This window comes from Talpa occidentalis, unplaced genomic scaffold (genome assembly GCF_014898055.3).
Source record: "Talpa occidentalis isolate TD23 unplaced genomic scaffold, MPIMG_talOcc4v2.1 talOcc4.2, whole genome shotgun sequence".
NCBI classification, from domain to species: Eukaryota; Metazoa; Chordata; class Mammalia; order Eulipotyphla; family Talpidae; genus Talpa; species Talpa occidentalis.
The window spans coordinates 78,739,208-78,755,625 of record NW_023602073.1 but is presented as its reverse complement, the minus strand read 5'-3'; positions in this window follow the sequence as shown (position 1 = coordinate 78,755,625).

Below are 16,418 nucleotides of genomic sequence, written 5' to 3'. Positions count from 1 at the left end.
TGTTTGTCTTTAACATTCAATGTCTGTCTTTGTGATTCTGATTGTTTTACTGCCCATAATCCCTCCAACTCTTTCCAATTTACTTTAAATTTTAACATTTCTTCATTCCTTGTGGCCGAATAATATTCCATTTATACTCGATTAAAAAAAATGAAATATTGAGATAAATCAATAAATTTTAAAGATTCATAGTTGAAAACAATGTAAACTTATTTGTATATTCCTTGGTTAAAATATACAATGCATTTTAAATTTTAAATTGAGATTTTTTCCCTTATTTTAATAAGTAACTAACATTATAATTTAACAACTTACTCCCAAATTAAGTAATTCAGATGAATTAAATTAATTTGTTTTTCTTCTATTTTTATTCTATATTTTCTTTTTCTTGTGTTATAACTAGCATTTTAGGAAAATTGTAATTAGATATATCAAACAAATTCACTAGCAGGCAGCTGATGGGGGAATACCTCCATTTTTCTTAATGCACTGTGGTTAACATAGTTATTCTGTTCCTTATTTTAATAGAATTTATTTGACAATACAGTTTTTAAAACTAATTTACCATGGAAACAGACATAAAGCATGCATAATTGTGGTTTTGATCTTGGTTTTGTATAATTAACACATACAATTTGTAAGAGCTATTTTAGAGTAAAATGATTTCCAGTTGTATATGTGTAATTTGTACCTATGAATTACTTTATTTTGCTTTTTATTGAGGTAACATAGTTTTATAAGACATTGTTTGTATCATGAAGGTAAAAGCTCAACCCCTTGAGATATTGTTACTACACTATATCCCCTACCCTAATACCCGTAATCCACCACCATAATCCATTATGCCCCTAACTTTGTTTCCCTCAGCAGACTCAGTTCCATAGTCAGATTTCTAGGGTTATTATTAGTTTGCCTTTATCTGACTCTTTGTTTTTTTCTCTACAGTCCTCATGTAAGTGACACCATTCAGTATTTATCTTTTTTGTTCTGACTTATTTTATCTTGCATAATTCTCTATATTTCCATCCATGTTATTGCAAAGATGTCATATATATAAACATTGAAGTATCATGTGAATTTTTATTTTACAGTGTGAATATTTAAAAGTATAAAACTAACTCAAGTGTTTATGTAGACTTTTTATTTCTTTTTTTAAGTGTTTGATCATTCTTTATCTTTTGCATTTTCATATAACTTTTATTTATTTTTTAAAGATTTATTTATATATGCATACAAGAGCTGGGGTACAGGCCAGAGGTGCGGGGGGTGGTGGGAGGATTCACCAGAGACAGAGTGGGGAACAGAACAGGCAGACTGACTGAAATACACTGCTGAGGGGAGCAGTGGGCAAGACAGGAGAGGTCTGCTGCTCCATGTGGGTAGTCCCCGGCAGGCTCGGTATTGAACTCTTGCTGCAGAGGCTTCAGATTGCTTCATAGTGCAGTGCTTTACCCCTTGGACCATCAGGGAGGCCCTAGACTTTTTACTTCTAATAAGATATTTCCTTTCCATTACATTTTAATTCTGAAAATAATTCTGGATTTTCATAATTTTAGAAATGTACACAAAATCAATCCTAAACTAATTACACAAGAAAAATTGTAATGAAGTTTAAATTTGAAACTGTGCTATGTAATCTATGAAGGCTATTTAAATTAATCTTAAAATCAGAATTTCTGATGAATATATATGCATAAAAGTTTCATTAGTGAAGCACTTCTTTTCTTTGGGCCCTTTTGATAGACAGTTTGAATAAACTGTTTCTTTTTAATCCATCTACTTAACCAGGAAAAGTTATGTCAATCCTGATAATTTGGGTTATATAAAATGTGTAACTTTATACACCAACATATTTTGTATGCATCAATTTCAGGAAAAATCCATAAAAAAGTGAAAATGTTGTGTGATTGTGATTGTTTTTGCAACCTTGCTGAATATTTTTATGATAAGAAAGAACTTTGAGTATGACTAGGTCTTGCTGTGAATTTATCAATTTATAAATTTGTATGTGTGAGGACTGGAAAAGTTTCAGGGAGAGTTAATGACCACATGCCTTTCATATGGTTGTTTTCCAATTCACCTGTGCTTATAATAAGATTATAATATGTCTATACCACTATACCATCCTTTGTCTTTTACCTTTATATTAAGATGTTGGGTGATAGACTCAGTAAATGAAAGGCTGTTCTGGAAGTCTTTCTTCTATTTGGACAGGTAGCAATTACTACTCACTGAAGTGACTGTGAACTACATAAGTATATCTCACTAAAACCAAACAAAATGTAGCTCCAACATAAATCTCTCTTTTCCACATCAAAAGTTTGTTCCATGCAAATCCAAAGGAAGAATTAGATAGTAAGGACATGAATGAAGAGAAATAATATCTTGAAAATTGGAGTTTTAAAGTACATACTTATATGAACCCATCTGGATCCTTCCCATATCACGGGAGGGCTTCCAAGGGCAAATGTGGGTTCCTGAACTGACACTTTAGTAATGTCTAGAAAATATTACTCTGAGAAATAAAACACATTGAATGGTTTCTGACTCTAATACTACTGAATCACACTGAAGCATTGCATTGGAAACACTTCTTTCCACATTAAAGCACCTGAAAGGGTATATGAAGACCATTGAGGCTATTCCAAACTCATGTTTTACAAAGTTAAGGAACTAACTCTACTCAGCAAAAAGTACTTTTCATATTTTCTTACTCATGCAGAGTTACCTTTCTCTGAGTTAATTACTAAAAGAGTAGTATATCAATTCAGGTACCCTTTTGGGTATATTGTGTTCTATGAATAACTTTCTGCATAATGAATGATTTTTAAAATAGAAAGTGATAGATGGGAAAAATCATAGAAGAATTCAGTTTTTTGTATGTGTGTTTTGTTCTTTACTGTATCATAGCCCCATTTATTCACTTCAAATAGCTTTCCTTAGATTAAGATAGTTTAGTTTTGCATTTGGTGTAATATTATATAAGGATTCAATTTTTCCCCTTGAAAACATTAACATAAAATAAAAATTTAAAAATCACTCATTTATGAATATTTTTATATGACAAGAGTTATAACTTTAATATGAGAAAAAAAAAACTCATGCACAATCAGAGACAAAAGATATTAACAGGCTTCAGTTCACACATGACGGGAGCACAACACTGAGTTTGGCAACTATTCATTTGTTAGTCAGTGATTAGCAGCTTAGCTCATTATGAGTCACGTATGTCAATTTTTATAATTCAGAACAAGCTAGAGATCATATATTATTTTCATTTTTACCTTGATAAATTGCATTTTGTTTATTTCTGCTTTGTCATGTAAGTTTCTTTAGAATCCAAGGACTTATCTTGCCTTTTATCACCCCCTACCCATGACAGCTGTGAAAGATGGTTAATTTTCAAGAGCTCCAAAGGACTTTTGAATACACCCTTACATATTTAAATGCATATTGCTGAACTTAACATGGTATTTTTGTTATATTCTTTAGTAACTCAATAGATTTTCTTAAGTTCTTGACAAAATGGAAATGACAAAAAATATTAGAACGTAATTGCCACAGTGCAGGAAACAAATCTTTTAAACATACACATATAAACACATTTAGAGATGTACAGTGGAGTCACATTGTACACTTAACTCACATTATTTCCAATGTGCCTTATCAGTAAAAACAGAGAAGGAGAAAAAATTAAGCCATATAGAACATTTATCTGCATTCTATTGAAAGGAATTAAGTTTTTAAATATTTGGGGGAAGTAATACCTATGCCATATTTTCAACTCACAGGCAGGAGAAAAAATAAGTGCTACCTTATGTATGAAGCTTGTACAAAACCACACTACAAGAGACTGACATAGGTAGAATGTTTATTAGATTGGTAATATAGGAAAACATGAAGTATATAGTACTTGATATATAAATATAAGACAAGCAGCTTTTCCACTGATGGGACTGCTACTACTTTGCTTGCTTTCTGAGTCTATAGTAGTTTTTCAATACTCAGCTCAAGAAACTACTCTAACAAGCTTTCCTTCAATCTCCCTGTCCCTCCAGGAGAATTGGGGTTTTTCTTTTTCTTTTTCAGTGTTAATCCCGCCATATGTGTTTTTATGTGGTGGCAGTTATTGCTATGAGTGATAACAAGAGTCAGGGATATCTTGTTGCTAGATAGTTACCTCCTTCACAGCAAGATTTCTGTCTTGTTTATTTTATGTAGTCAACAATATGTGCTTCTGCACATTTGAGAAATGTTTCTTGGCTCTAAGAATGAACATGGGAACAATAGGAATAACAAAACTTGGGGAAAAAAGGCACAGTACATATCTGATGAACAATAAGATGATTTTGACTAGCAAGTATGAAATACACATTTGAAGAGAGGTCCATCAATCTAGACTGTACTAATATTGTAGAGAATTCTAAGTGCCAGAAGGAGTAACTGATACTTCACTTGGTCAAAAACACATGGACTATAGAGATATTTTGGTAGGTTCAATTCTTGAAACCCAGCAAAAGATAGCCTATGAAATCAGGTCATAGGCAGTGAAAGTAAATCAAATAACTTCATTAATTGTAAGTTTTAGTCAGACAACTATGATCTTGATACAATTCAAGACTGATACTGTTTAACTATAGATAGTGGACTACAAAAAGCATAAGAGTAGAATTATTATAGAGAAAAATTTACAGAATTATCTTTGGACTTGAAAAGAGAGGCATTTTCTTAATAAAGTAATATAGTAATATTTGCAGATCCTAATAATGATAATTTTGTAGGTGCTAAGGAGGAAATTGAGTTTATTTTTGATTGTCACTTGTCCTCAAGAAAGCAATTTTCCTTTGTTGTTGAATGGGGAATAGGATTGAGGAAAATATGGGGTAGGGTGTGATAAGTTATAATGAAATGACATATTTTATCCTGCAGATAGAAATGAGAATAGTGATAAAAGGGGATGGGGACTCACCTAGGTCTGGAAATCATACATCCCACACAAAACATTCCTGTTTTCCTCTGCATTGAAGAGCTAAAGACCATGGTTTTTCAGGGAGCAAAACAAAAAACAGAACACATGAGCATATGTATTATGTCAACTTAGCTAGGTACTGCTTGCCCCAAAACATCTTTCTTTGAATAATTTTATGTTTGTATGAACCACAAAAGATATGTTACATATATATATGAAAGCACAATGGAAATAAAACTGGAATATGTGTGTATATACATATATAATGATTTGAAGATATAATATTTCTATAAAGTTATTTGTGAAACAGCTAGTCTATTATCATATATATGTGTATATATGAATAAGACATCTTATATATGAAGGAAATTCAGGTCAGTGCAAAACATGAGATGCTATGATGTTTTGTTTTGTTTTTTTTAAAGATTTATTTATTCATGCATACAAGAACCAGGGTATAGGCCAGACGTGTGGGAGGGTGAGAGGATTCACCAGAGACAGAGGGGAACAGAATAGGCAGACTGATGAAATACACTGCTGAGGGGAGCAGCAGGCTAGACAGGAGAGGTCTGCCGTGCCATGTGGGTATCTCACCAGCTGGCCGTGATTGAACCTGCGCTGCAGAGGCTGCGGATAGCTTCACAGCACTGTGCTCAACCACCTGAACCACAGGAGAGGCCCGAGATGCTATAATGGTATGGCAATCCACACACAATTGCTTGTGTGTCATCTCCCCTTATATTGTAAAGTGAGATCTGATCATGGAAAATCCTCCATAATCTTCTACTCCTGTGTCAGGCATTAGCTTCAGTATCACAAGTTTCTTCTGCAAAACACTCCCAATGTCAGAGACCTGGAGGGATAGAATGACCAACACTGTTTCCACTAACTATAGCTTTTGCTATTTTCAGTTGAATGATCATCCTTTGAGAAACACAGATGATATTTTAAATTCCATTATCTATCATTTGTTAATTTTATACAATCACCATTAAATTAATTGGTATAATTATTTTTTAAATTTTTTTAAATTTATTTATTTATTTATACAAGCACTGGGTACAGTAGGAAGTGCGGGGTGGGTGAGGGAATTCACCAGAGCCAGAGCAGGGAACAGAACAGGCAGACTGTCGAAATACATTGCTGAGGGGAGCAGCGGGCACGGCAAGAGTGGTCTGCCGCGCTATGTGGGACCCTTGCCAGCGGCCGGGATCGAATTGGTGCTGCAGAGGCTGCGGGCAGCCTCACAGCCCAGCGCTCAACTGCTGTGCCACCAGGGGAGGCCCTAACTGATATAATTAAAGTCAACACTGAACACCTTTAAATTCACTCTACTAGTTATAATGAACTGTTTAATCGGCAAAAGATTATGCATTTTAACACTACAGATTTTAAGCTTAAAAATGAAATGAACCCTTTATGGTAAAACCTGTTCTTGACTACCTCTTTTAGAGCATTGAGATTTTCCATTATCTTTTCCTTTTTGTATTGTGGTGTGTTGATGGACTGAAAGTTTGATTTTTCAAAGTCATATTTTAAATATAATCATTTGCTGCTAGCAATTACCAAATTTTACAATTTGTCTTCAGAAGCAGAGCTGCTCAAAAGGTGCTTGTTATGGGTAGAATGTGTAATTACAAAATAAGTTAGCAATTTTAAATGGCTGCAAAATCATGATTACTTTTTCTAACAAATTTTCCAGCCTCTCTGTAAAATGATCTACTTAGGGAACTTGAAGCTAAGTCCATTGCTGAGATCAGTAAATGAGTCTGGATTCAGAAATAAACTATTTATACAAAGAATAAAAATTAGAATTAATAAAAATAATTATATCATGGTGTTAATTCAAATGATTTTTAGAGAGCTATTAATACTCTACAAAATGACTTCACGAACTTTTAATAAAAATGCATCCATAATCTTGACTATTTTGTTGGAAATGTATTGAATAGGGAAAGTATCTTAGGGGAAACCATGAGATTTCTATCACTGGGATAAGGAATGCATAGTACTCACCTCTGTCTGAATCAAAGTAAGTTCCTAACAAATATCAGTTCAGGATTCCATAGAGATGATGATGGGAAGAAATTGGGGGAAGGTTTAGTCCTATTGGTTGCAATAAACTGTAAAAGAAAAAAAAAAATCACACCAATAATCATGATAAATCATGAATGGCTTAATATTAAAACAGTCTATAAGATGTATGTATTTTAAATGTGAGTGTATTTAAAGAGAAGTTAATAATAGTTTTAGAGAAATCAATAAAACTTTTTTGCACTTATCTCCCATTAATCTGCATGTCAGAATCCTGCAGTTACCTTTGCATACATCATTTTAATTGTTAATTTCCATTATTTAAAAAGCATTCCAACCTCCACATCAAACATACAAGTTCAAAGGTCAAGAATTTATATAGAAAATTTCTATTACTAGTGGACTATGAATTTCATGAGAGGAATAAAAAACATGCAAATATGAATAGTAATATAACCTTTATCACCTTTTTTTTTTCATTTTGGATCACTTGTGTCTTTAAGATACCAAAAATTTCAAATTAGTGGGAAAAAGTAAAGCAGTAGAAGATATTTCCTCTATTAACAAAAGTTTGAGGAATTGTATTCAATGTATGTCAGTAGTTTATATCTAGGATCGAGTAATATAATGTAATGTCAACTGACAAATGTTATACAGAGACAAAAATTAATTTTCCCACATTCTGAGGGATAATTCATTATCCATATGGCTTTTTCTCTAATGTCTGTGCAGATGGAATTACACGTTTTGTTTCTTGCCTTAATTTAGCATACAGTTTTGTGTTTCTAAAAAAGTGAAAAAGTAATTTTAGTAAATTACCATGTACTCTTTTTATAATTGTAATCATGCCAAATTATGTAATTATAAAATATTAGAAGTATCAGTAATCATAGACTGACAGCTTGTAATTATGTAATTACCATGTGGACTTATAGAATTATGATACCTAAAGACATTGAAAATATTTTAATATGATTATTAACTCTTTCCTACAATTTTGAATTTAATTGAATTATGTAACATGCATAGGATAAACACAGGGCACATTCTAGAATCTATTCTAGAACCTATTGAGAAGTGTTTACTTAAAAAGAGGGGGGCAATTGATAGTGAGAATGAGAGAAAAAAAGTTTTATATCTATTAAAAGAGTTTAACTCATAGATGTCATCCAAAAACAAAATTCTGACTCAGGTGACTTTATCAGTGAATTTTACAAAATAACTAACAAAGATTATAGCAGTTCTACACACTTTCATTTTGTGAGGCTATTATATGCATATCAAAACAAAACAAAGCCATTATAAGAAAATAAAACTACAAGTTAATATCCCCCACAAACTTATATGCAAAAATCATCAACAAAAGAATAGCAATATAATCTCACTGTATGAAAAAATACTGTATCAAGACAAAAAGGGGCTTTATTATGAAATATAAAGCTAAGTCAACATTTTAGAATCTATCAAAATATCATATTCATATAATAAAGAAAATTGTGACTGTCTTAATAGAGACAGATAAAATACTTGAGAAGATTTAATCTATTCATTGTAAAAAAAATAGCACAATGGGTGGGGCCTCCCCGGTGGCGCAGCGGTTGAGCGCTGGGTTGCGAAGCTGCCCGCGGCCTCTGCGGCGCCGGTTCGATCCCCGGCTGCTCCCCGGCCACCGGAGGAGGGTCCCACATGGCGCGCAGACCTCTCCTGCCGCCCGCTGCTCCCCTCAGCAGTGTACTTCGGTCCTTCTGCCTGCTCTGCTCCCCGCTCTGGCTCTGGTGAATTCTCTCACCCTCCCGCGCTTCTGACTGTACCCAGTGCATGTATAAAAAACAAAACAAACAAACAAACAAATAAATAAATAAATAAACATGCCTCTATTAAAAAAAAAAAAATAGCACAATGGGAAGAAAAGGGAATTTCCCTGAAGTTCCAAAAATACATCTGTAAAAGAATACACAGTCGATATAAAAATAGGCATGAATTACGGCATGCTCTCCCTAAAGTTAGAAAAACCAAGGGTGTCCATTCTCATTGCTACTAGTTAACATGATAATGATAACCCTAGTGTGTACTATAAGGTAAGGAATTAAAGGTATCCAGATTTTGAAAAAAGAAATAAATATTGTTTTCATGTTTATCTGATTGTCTATAAATACCACTAAAATCAATAAAGAAATGCTGTTAGAACGAATTCGTGAGAGACATGGATACAAGGTTAATAAAAATAATTATATGCTAACAGTGAAATATTGAAATTCAAGTTTTCTTTGAAACTATTTTAATAGTATTACAACATATTAAACTATTAAATATTAATAGTAACAATATACTGAAAGGGAAATGATGGCTTATTAACAAATGGTGCTGGTGAGATTGGGCATCCATATGTAGGAAACCATACTTGGACCTTATAAAAATTAACTCAGATGAATAATAGTACTAAATGCAAAATCTCAAAATATAAATTATGTTGAAATAAGAGAAAATAATTGTGACCTTGGTTTAGAAAATGACTTCTTGCTATACCAAAGACACAATTCATAAAAGCAAAACTTGATAAATTGGACTTCATCAAAATTTAAATATTCTGTTTGTGAAAGACATTGTTAAATATGTCACAGACAATGAGACATATTTACAAAGTACATATCAGTCTGTATCTGGATATAAAATGAATGCTTAATACTAAATAATTAAAAAGAAAAATAAAGCAAAAAAGGACAAAGTATTTAAACAAATATTTCACCAACAAAGGTATGTGAATGGATACCTCATGAAAATTGTATTATTAGAGACATTCAAATTCAAATCATTAATATACCATATAAACCTGTTAGGGGGCCTCCCTGGTGGCGCAGCGGTTGAGCGCTGGGTTGCGAAGCTGCCCACGGCCTCTGCGGCGCCGGTTCGATCCCCGGCTGCTCCCCGGCCACCGGAGGAGGATCCCACATGGTGCGCAGACCTCTCCTGCCGCCCGCTGCTCCCCTCAGCAGTGTACTTTGGTCCTTCTGCCTGCTCTGCTCCCCACTCTGGCTCTGGTGAATTCTCTCACCCTCCCGCGCTTCTGACTGTACCCAGTGCATGTATAAACAAAAAAACAAACAAACAAATAAATAAATAAAAAAAAAAAAAAATGCCTCTATTAAAAAAAAAAAAAAGAATTAAAAAAAAAAAATAAACCTGTTAGAAAGTCAAAATTAAAAAGAGAAAGAGAACTTCCATATATTGCATGATGTCAATGAAAATAGTGCAAACACTTTGGGAAATATTTTAATAGTTTCCTATCAAATTAAATATATATGTATTTTAAATTTAATACTATTTATTAAAAAAAGAAAAGATGTTTCCATAAAAACCTATAAACAATGGTTTATAGTGACTTGATTCATAGGTATCAAAAACTTAAAACTATCCAAATGTCCTTAATCTCAACATAGTGAATGGTTAAATTAACTGTTATATATACATAAATGGGAATATCATTCAGCATATAAAAGGAACTAGTCATTAATACATACAAAATATTGAGCAACGTTCAAAGGCATTTTTCTATATGAAAAAAACTAGTTCAAAAGTACATATGGGCCTCCCCTGGTGGCACAGAAGTTGAGCGCTGGGCTGGGAAGCTGCCTGCAGCCTCTGCAGCGCCAGTTCGATCCCCGGCTGCCAGGCGAGGGTACCACATGGCACGCAGACCTCTCCTGCTGCCTGCTGCTCCCCTCAGCAGTGTACTTTGTCAGTCTGCCCGTTCTGTTTCCCGCTCTGGCTCTGGTGAATTCTCTCACCCTTCCGCGCTTTTGACTGTACCCAGTGCTTCTATAAATAAATAAATCTTTTTAAAAAAAAACTACATATGTATGTGTATATACTTGTATACATTTCCGTGTGTGTGTGTGTGTGTGTGTGTATATATATATATATATATATATATATATAGTATTCTCATAAATACCGTAATATCAAATTGCAAGGTCAGACAAAAGACAAATATCGCCATGGATATGATTTGACAAAGGAATTTTGGGGACTAATGAAACTATACTATTTGTGATAAAGTGGTGATTGTATGACTTTATGCATTTGTCTAAACTATATATATATATATCAAAACCAAGTAGTTTTTACTGTATTTAAATTATTTCTCAATTTAAATTATTTAAAATTAATGAAACACAAATATTAAAAGTATTTACAGCACAAATAACTAATAAGTAATTATTATTATAAAAACATCATTATCAGGTAAAATTAAATTTGCATATTAATATATGAGTTGAAAATATAATATGAAGTCCAAAGTATAGAAAAAATAAATTAATATTGATACATTCAAATTTACTCAAGTAAATTTATTCCAGTTCTCTAAAATCATAAGCTTTAATAACCAGAAATCATTTTTAATTATCTAGTTAGCAAAATTCAAAAAAAGTAGTGATATGTTTTTACTTTATGAAAATGGAAAGATAAACACTCTTAAACCCTACTGGAAGATCATTTCTACTAAGTTGGCATGTGATATAGAATCTCTAAAGATTAACTAAATTTATGAATGTACTTTACTTTACTTCCATTGTCTTGATAATGTCATATCCAGGGGGACATTTTATATAGATTTAGGCTCTTTTTACCATGAGTGGAGCTATGTAAAAGAACCTGGGAATCAATGCAACTTGAAATTAATTGGATATATTTCTGTCCTTACAATGTCACTAATTTCATAGCAATAGGCCATTGGTTAATAACAGGAATTATTGAAATGTGATATTTTAAAAAAAAATGTTCCTTTATACGTTGGAGAAACTAGAAAATAAAAATGATAAGCTTGTATTTTTCATTTTTATTGCTCACGTTTGTAAGAAATAACCATGACTATATATTTATATATTGACGCAATTCCTCTGGATCAGAGACAAACAACGATATACCAAATATTCAGCATATCTCCATTATCTATTCAGCCTATCTCTGTTATTTATTCATCCAATTCCCAGCTCTCTGAAATTGTGTATGTAAACTATTAAGATAGGAAATTTGCCTATGTTGTTCCATATTCTACCTCTGCTCATGTAGAACAGGGCTTGGACATGGTAGGCCCACAGTATCATGTGCTTTTTAAAGACACCGAACTGGGCCTCCCCCTGTGGCGCAGTGGGTTGAGCACTGTGCTGTGAAGTGCTCCTTAGGGCGGGTTCGATTCCTGGCCAGCCAGGGAGAAACCCACATGGTGCAGCAGACCTCTCCTGCCTTGCCGGCTGCTCCCCTCTGCATTGTCTTCAGTCTGTCTGCCTGTTCTGCTCCCCGCTCTTTCTGGTGAATTCTCTTACCTTCCCGTGCCACTGACCTGTACCCCAGTTCTTGTATAAATAAATAAATCTTTAAAAAAAAATAAAGACACCAAACTGAAAAAGGAGTTTATATATGTCTATAAAGATAATAAATGAATTATAATGCCATAAGAACTATGTAATATAGACACTGGACACCACAAGTTAAAGAAAAATTACAAAAGATAATTCAACATTTTGGGAGGGAGGGTGCAGACAGTGGGCAGAAAAAAGTTTCAAAGATGAAATTGATACTTCACTAGAAAGTAGAAAAGTGATTTGATATTCAGCAGGAGGATATTGGTGGAGGAGACTTCTGTTATAAGATTTAGCATAAAATTATCACCTATGTGTGAAACACAATGACAAATTTCACAATTAAAAGTATGAGAATTTGATAGAACATATAGTGGATTAGATATTTCCTCTACAAAGAGAGCTACATAAATTTTCGGTACTAAAGATCATTCTCTGATTTGGTTGATATGTGATAGATGTGCGTAAACATGGACATTTTATTAAATGAAAACTTAAGGAACAAACCCCTTCACCATATTTCTTTGGATTATTTCCAATTTAAAATGCCTGTGACTATTATGCCACATGTCAGAAAGCAGTTATACTTATGACAGCTCTTCTGTCTACCACATTGTAAAGTTTATAACAGAGCTGTTTTGAAAAATATTTTAAAATATTATTGGAAGAAATAAAAGACAAGCTATAGTCATTATACATACACACATTATATGTGTGTGTGTGTATAGTTTTTAAAACAGTTTTCCTCAGATACTTTAAAATGTAAACATTCATTTTGAATCTCTAAGTCGGGTATATATTATGGTATTCTCTTAAATTATATGAGTACTTCCACCAATTTTTCTATAAGGCATCTCTTATAGTTATAATGAGAAGGTATTGCTAAAAATTTATTTAACATGAGATGCCTAACTTCTCATTCTATGGAGTAAGTGATACAACATTTTCTAAACTCTTAAAAAAATTAACAGTAGTTATTAAACCTATATAAACTCAACTAAACAAAAGTATCAAACAGATTTGTAAGAAGAATTATATGAATTTTCCTTAAATTATCAGTATCATTACCTCTAATGCATTAACAGGAATACCACTGAGTCCATTTGAGATAGTAGCTGTATATGTGTATTTGAATGTGTAGTGTGTGTGGGGGTGGGGGGTATGAATATATGCAAACATATATCTAGAAGAACAAATAAATGTCTAACTTTTAGATTCCACAATATAAAATTATATTGATCCTGAAATATCTCCTGTAAAATTCTATACTAGTTTTCAGAAATACTGATTCAAACATTTTTAGCATAGTTGAAAAATGCACCAGAAAAACAAATTTTGCTGCCCTTAAGTGTTTGTGTTTATATGTGTGCATGTGTGATTTGTTCTGATTGTTGACAAATACTAACAAATATTTTTATTTCACATGCTTGCTAGGCCAAGTTGTGTGGGCAGTTTGTTTCACAGTATAGGAGAGAGCACATCTTCTAATGCATATAAAATATTCCCACACTAAAATTACTTTTGCACTTTTTTTTATTTTTTGCTGCCTCTCTTATCTAGTCATCTACTATTGTAGACTAATAAGTAAGTTTCCTCATGCTTTGAATTCAGATGCAAAATCAAGTTTTGGAGCTGGTCCAACTTTTCAGTTCTCTATCTAATAAATTTGTTTTGTATCTGCTTGAGAGCTTCGTATTCAGAGCTCTTCATAGGGAATTTACCCAGATATTTTGGGATTGCTAGTTATACCAAGAATCTTTTTTTCCCAGCCTAACGCTATAAAGGCTTTTCAGAATATATATATATATTTTTTTTTTTTTAATTTTTTTATTTTATTTTTTTTTGTGGGACCCTTGCCGGAGGCCAGGGAACAAACCAGCGCTGCAGAGGCTGTGGACAGCCTCGCAGCCCAGCGCTCAACTGCTGTGCCACCAGGGGAGGGGAGGCCCTATATATCATTTTTTTTAACACACTTCTTTATTTTTTCCACAATATAAGGTTTTTCCCCTCTGGTGTGGTTACTATAGTTTTCCCACCAACAAAGTGTCCACAGTCCTCCACCACATTCCACAGTGCTCTCCCTGGACCATTCTCTGCTCTCCCCCTCTGCATCTCCTTCCCTTCCCATTCTGAGCATCTCAGTTCTAAGGTGTGCCTTCAAGGATCTGTCTTTCAGAATATATTTTAATCCAAGGAATAGTAACCCCCCAAAATTTGCATATCTGATAAAGTAAATATTAGTGATTCACTAAAATCTGAGAATACTGTGAACTTAGCTGATTTCATGGACAGTTTTCCTGATTCTCTCTATACAATCTCTTGTAGAACCAGGATGGGCACAGGGCAGGTTCTTTATGATTCGGCAGACTGAGTAAAAGAGGATTCCTAAGCCCTTGGTGGCTTTCTCAGGCTTTTATTGAGCTCTCACATGTAGTGCAGCAACCAGGTACATGGCAGGCAGGTACATGGCAGGCCAGGAGGCCACAGGCCTCTAAGCCCCCTCAAGTCTTCAGTCGGTTCCCTGGCTTCTTTCTCCCCTTCTCTTTCCTGCCTCTTCTGTTTCTCTCAGCGAATATCTCAATATTCCTCCTGTTAGGGGGAAAGGATGTCCTGAGCTAATTCCATACAGGCTTTGTGGGTGCCACCCCCACTCCAAGACATTGGGAACTACAAATCCCATGATCCCCAAAGAGAAGTTGCGAGGACCTAAGGGTGGAGTTAAGCAGCCATTTTCTCTGTTTGTAAATAAAACCAGCCATCTTAGTGGGGTGGGGGGCCTTACTTGGCTCCTGGTCTTGGCCAGACCGGTTTAGTCTTGGTGGGTCATTTGGGATTCCAGGTTGGCGGAACAGGTAGGAGGCATTTAAGAGTTTATCCCCCTCTTCTCTCCCTGAGTTGTACATTACCTCATTCCCCTTTCCTTGTAAATAAACCATTGGTTAACCTTTTGTGTGTGCCTGCAGTGTAAATCCCTTTTAAGCAGGGGTAAGGACCCATAGTCAGGCAACCCCTTTTAGAGCAGGGTTGCCCTGTAACACTCGCATGGCCCACAGAAGTAAACAAGACAGCTTACAACAATGTAACAACAGCAGATGCCCCATCAGGCAGGGCAGTCCTAATGGTGGGAGGGCAGAAAAGCCTGAAAATCATGTACCCTACATCTCTTCTTGTGAGATAGTAATATAAAAATGGATTTTAATGTGACACTCATTATCATTACTGATGAATATTTTAGGCATTCTAATAATGCTTTATTCCTTTTTATTTCACACTGCCTACACTAATATCTGTTTAAATTTCACAATTTTTATTTTTTTTACTCTTTATTTTGGTAATACACTGAAAGTTTATTTACTTTAGTTATGGGAAGCTGACCTACATTAGAGGTTTACAAACCCATAAGTTGATCCTATGTGCCATATTTGCTTTTGGATCAATGATTTAGATGACAGGTTTAAAATATCCATAATTAGCTATTTCCTAGCTTTTCATACTACACTTCTGAAGATGAAGACTTAAGAGAAATCTGCAGTTAGATCTGACATCCAATATTACCCACCATTTCTTTATTTTAGACAGTCTTTGATGGCCGTGATTTTTTTTTTTTCCTACCAAGACTGATAGGAATTTTTTTTTTTCTGCCAAGACTGATCCTTCTGTGGGCTAGTACTTGACAGGGAGACAGTCATGAGAAGCAAAGAAAATTTATCAGCATCATTTACTTTGGTTGCCAGAATATTTTTAAGTTCAACATTATAGTGAATTCTGCAGTGACCATTTTGAGAATAGAAACTGAAAAGCCCAAATGTATTCAGCATTTTTATTAAATTTGTGGAATTTTGTGTCAAAATTAAGAATGAACTTCAACATGACACAGTTTATCCACAGATGTTTCATCATTGTTAACTATAGAATCTTCAATAGTTGGACAAATTCTAACTATATCTTTGATGATCAAAAACTGCAAAATTATAAGTTATGATTATTACTAATTGATTTGTCCTTTTCTTCTAAGAGTAGCATCTTGTTCTAGCCAAACCAGAACAAATGATATT